Below are 5,411 nucleotides of genomic sequence, written 5' to 3' on the forward strand. Positions count from 1 at the left end.
ATTTTACACTCCCACCGACAGTGAATAAGGGTTCCAGTTTCTCCACAACCTTGCCAGCATTTGATGTTTGCTGTTCTGTTAAATGTTGCTATTCTTACTGGGGTGAGATGATATCTCATAGTTGTTTTGCAAGTCAGGCATTTAAGGGGCTCCAGGAGGTAGGTAAAGGGAAAAGAATGTGAGGGAAATGTCCGATAAGGCTGGAATGGGAGGGAAGGTTCCAGAAGTCCAATCAGATTGTTCCATAATCTTCTGTCCCGTAGTGGCGGCAGACATCCTGTGCTTTGTATGTAGAAGAGGCCTTTTCAGGCTGCTTTGCATGCAGCGCATTCTTCTGTCAGCAGTCTGTCAGTCTTTCTTTTCATGCAGGGTGACATGATCATAAGTCCTTAGTTCCTGGAACACACTTTAAAACCAGATAGTCAATCAGTCTAATGGATCTTACATAGGTGTCAGCCTATCATCGTTCTACACATAGGCATCCATGCGCTGTTTGACAGCCCCCTCCTCATCAATGTTTGTCCATTAAAATGGACAAAACAAGTCTGTTTCTGTTCACTGTGTGTGTATGTTGTGTGCCACTGAGTTGGAACCAATTCACAGCTGACCCTCCAGCGGGTTTTCAGAGGCAGCAGCACCATGATGGGTGGAGAAGAGATTGAGGTTGTTACCAGTTACAGCTTGCTCAACTCCACAATCAACACTCCTGGCACCAGCTATCAGGAAATCAAAAGATGAATTGCATTAGGGACCTGTCCCTATCAGGGACCTATCCAGAGTCCTGAGAAGCAACGATGTCAGTCTAAAGACCAAGGTGCACCAGATCCAGTCTATGGTCTTCACAATTACTTGCTATGCATCAGAGAGCTGGATAATGACTAAGGATGACAGAAGTAGAATTGATGCCTTTGAGTTGTGGTGCTGGGGAAGAGTCTTGAGCATACCATAGACTGCCAAGAAAACAAATAAATTTGTCTTGGAGAGGGTGAAACCAGGTTTCTCCTTGGAGGCTAGGACTTTGAAGCTGCATCTCACATACTCTGGGCATGTGGCCAGGAGGGACTGATCCTTGAAGAAGGACATCATGCTCGGAAGGATAGAAGGATGGCACAGGAGAGGAAAACCATGGATGAGATGGATTAATACAGTATCTGGGGCAATGGGGATAGGTGTATTGGAGTCAGTGAGACTGGCTCAGGACAGGGCAGGCTTCAGAGCTATTGTTCATAGGGTCCCTGTGAGTCTCAGGCAACTTGACAGCACATAACATCAAATCTCATGGGAGGAGATTGGCCATCCTTCTCCTATGGAGAATCCTGAGTGTGTTCGAGATTGCAGCAGAATTTCTCACCACTAGGCCTCCAGAGCTTCCTTTTCTGTTCACAAATTCTTGGGATGATATGTCTTGGAGAAAGTGCAGCCAGAGCACTCTTTGGAGGCAAAGATGATGAAGCTTCATCTCACTTACTTTGGGCTTGTTGCTAGGCGAGATTGTTCCTTGGAAAAGAACATCATGTTTGGGAATGTGGAGGGACAGCAAAAGAGAGAAAGACCCTCAACCATGTGGGTTGATACAGTGACTGCAGCAATGGGCTTGACTGTGTCGGGGATTGTAGGGATGGCACAGGACAGGACAGGGTTCAAATCAGTTGTTTATAGGGTCGCTATAAGTCGTACTCAACTTGTTCGCACCTTATAACAACAACAATGCCTAGGACACGGATCTTGTTGTTGTTATGTGCCATTGGGTCCCTGTGGCTCATAGTGACCCTATGTACAATCCAGCTCATTGAGGGTCTTCTTTTCTTGCACTATCTCTCTGCCCTTCAAAGCGTGACATCCTCTCCAAGGACTGGTCCTGCCTTGCAACATGTCCAAAGTATGTCAGATGAAGCTTCAGAATCCTTGCCTCCAAGGAGCAGCCTGGTCTCACCTTCTCTAGAATGAATTTCTTTGTTCTCCTAGCAGTCCATGGTATAATCAACACTCTTCTCCAGCACCACAGCTCAGAGGCATCAATTCTTCTTCTATCTTCGCTAGTCATTGTCCAACTTCCTGATGCATAGCCAGTAATAGTGGAGACTATGGCCTGGATCAGACGAACCTTCAGAGTGATATCTTTACTCTTCAGTATTTTGGAGAGCTCTCTGACAGCAGATCTTCCCAATGCAATTCGTCTTTTTTAATTTCCTGGCTGCTGGTACCAAAAGTGTTGATTGTGGAGCCAAGCAAATTACAGCTGTTAACAATCTCAATCTCTTCATCATGTCTCATGATGCTGCCAATCAGCCCAGTGGTGAGAATCTTTGTTTTCTTGATGTTGAGCTTCAATCCATATTGAAGGCTATAGTCCTTGACCTTCTGCAGCAAGCACTTCAGGTCCTCCTCAGCTTCAGCAAGCAGGGTTGTGTCATCTGCATAACGCAGATTGTTGATGAGGCTTCTTCCAATCCTGATGCCACATTTCTCCTCATAGAGCCCAGGATCTTGATAATCTCTTCTTCATATAGATTGAAAAGGTATGGAGATAGGACAAATCTCTGACACACACCTCTCCTGATTTTGAACCATGCAGTATCTCCTTGATCTGTTCTGACAACAGCCTCCTGGTCCAAGAATAGGTTTCACATAAGCACAATCAAGTGTTCTGGGATTCCCATTCTTCTCACAGTCAGCCACAGTTTGTTGTGATCCACAGTCAAATGTGTTTGCACTGTCAATGAAACACAGATAGACATTCCTCTGGTACTCCCTGCTTTCAGCAAGATCCATCTAGCATGAGCTATACTATCGCTAGTACCACAGCCTCTTCTAAACCCAGCCTGGACTTCAGGAAGTTCTCTATTGATAAGCTGTTCCAGTTTGGGCTTTTTTTAAATAATCTTTTTGCATTCATTTTTCAAGACTTCCAATTTTCCTAGATTCATATTTCATGCATTCCAGATTCCAATTATTAATGGATATTTACAGCTGTTTCCTCTCATTCTGAGTCAAACCACACCAGCAAATGCAGATCCTAGAAAGCTTTGCTCCATCCACGTTATCAGTGTCTACTCTGCTTTGAAGCAGCAGTTCTTCCCTGCTTGTTTTTTGTTTTGTTTTTAAATATTTTTTAACTGTGATTTTAACAAAAGTTTACAGGAAAGTTGGATTTCCTTTCATTCACTGTTGCGTTTTCCTTCCTCCCCTTCTTTTTTCCCTTCCCCAGTTCACTTAGTTTTTAATATTCATTCATTGTTGCACAATTTCCTCTCTTCACCCTCTCGTCTCCCTCCCCTGGTCCACTTTGCAATGTACATCTCATTCTGACTGTTAATATATATAATGTATAATCATATATTCCTTTTTTTAAACAGTTTTTCCCTTCGTCTGTCCCAGCGCAGTGTTCATGATCTGTCCACTCTTTTCCTATTCTCCTCCCAATCCCCCATGTCAGTTCTCCTCTATAACAGTGATGTTTTACAATATTTGTCCTTTTGTGACCGAGATATTTCACTCACCATGATGTGCTCCACGGTCCCCCATGTTGTGTAATGTTACAAGTTCTTTTTTCAGTGCTGCGTAGTATTCCACTGTGTGAATTTCTTTGGGTTTTTCGTGCCTCCCAGCCTTCGAGCTCATCCTCTGGTGCTGTATCAGACAGTGGGTTGCTCTTGTTCATCTGGCTTTTGCCGGCTGATTTTTTTCAGAAACAGATCTCCAGGCACTTCTGCCTACTCTGTCTTGGTCTAGAAGCTCTGCTGAAGCCTATGTACCACAGTTGACCCTTCTGGTGTTTCAAGTTCTGGTAGCTTAGCTTCCAGCATCACAGCAGCAGTTAAGGCGCCATAGTGTGACAAATTGACAGACTAGTGGCAATGCCCCTCCCTCCCTCCCTGCGTCCAAATCTGATCTGCCTCCACACCCAACACTCAAGCCACCCCACACATGACATCCTAGCTTGCCCCACAGACATCACAGAGACACCAACACTATGAAGTAGGAGTGTTAGAGGGCCCTGCATCCTTCCCAACTTTTAATTCCCCAGGCAGAGATGGGTCTGCAACAGTAGAATGAGAGTCGGCAGGAGGGGCTGAAATGCCCCATAGCAGCTGCAGAGCCTCATGTTCATGTATCTACCAACTAGTCTGCTTTCTGATCGCTGAGTCCCAGGATAGAGCCCAGCTCCCAAGTCGTGACTCCTGGAATGGACCCCTGAGACTCGGGGGTTTGAGGGGCTGGGAGGGGTCAGCCCACACACTTCTGTGAAGGAGCTGGGCCAGGGTGGGGACAGCTAAGCAGAGAGATGAGGCATCAGCCATGCCCTCTCCCATGGTGAGTCCATCGCTCTCTTAGTGCACAAGCATTACAAGGTCTGTTACAGGCCAGGCCTGTGCTGGGTGTTCCCTGAGGTACCACAAGAAGGTTCCAGTTTGTTCCAGGATAACTGGACATGCCCTTGTAAGATGTGGCCAGTGGTCTTGTTGGTGCTCAAAGGATTTGGACAACAGAGTCATAGCAGTCAGAGGGACAAGCCGTGTGAAGGCAGAAGCTGTAACCGAAACCTCAGACTCTAGGCTCCCTGGATCTGATCATTGTAGGTCCTCAAATAGCAGAAAGGGGCCCCCAACTGAGACAACCCTAATGAGGGCCAGTACCACAGGGCCTCGTATGCACCCCAAAAGGGTATGAATGGACAAGACTTCTGTGATGGGGAATGGTAGTTGGTGAGTTGTATGTGATGAGATGAGATGGGACAAGTTTGAGAGAAAGGGCAGTAGGTCGCTGGGACTTTGTAAAGGGCTTGGGGGGGCCGGGCTTTCAGAGGTTAGTAGGGTTCATGTGATGGATGGAACAGTGAGTAGGCAGGGTATTCTTGGTGGAGTAAAAGAAATGGCTTGGGTGGGACTTGAGTGATGGGGCTCTGGGGTATTGGCTCTGATGGGTATCTTTGGTGAGTCCACTGTTCTTCTACAAAAGGAAGTTGTAGAAAGAGCAAGGGCTGCATGCAGATGGCCATGTCTGACCTTTACCAGCTTCACAAAGGGGAACTGTCCCTGTCAACAACATCAACAATACAAAGCAAATTCCCATGAGGTCAGACATGTCCCACATGCTCCCAAACCTCTTTCTATTCATTCCAACATCAATAATTTTGTTGTTGTTATGTGCCATCGAGTCGCTTGCGACTCATAGCAACCCTATGTACAACAGCCCTAAACCCTGCTCTATCCTGTGCCAATAGTACTGCCTCTGACACACCCATTCCGATTACCCCAGTCACTGAATCAATACACCTCATAGAGGGTCTTCCCCTACTGCACTGTACCTCCATCCTCCCAAGCATGAAGTCCCTCTCTAAGGACCTCTCCTTCCTTACAATATGTCCAAAGTATGTCAGACGAAGCCCCAGAATCCTTGCCTCCAAGGAG

This window comes from Elephantulus edwardii, unplaced genomic scaffold, assembly GCF_000299155.1.
Source record: "Elephantulus edwardii isolate Elephantulus edwardi_28Jun2011 unplaced genomic scaffold, EleEdw1.0 scaffold00045, whole genome shotgun sequence".
In the NCBI taxonomy this organism is placed as follows: Eukaryota; Metazoa; Chordata; class Mammalia; order Macroscelidea; family Macroscelididae; genus Elephantulus; species Elephantulus edwardii.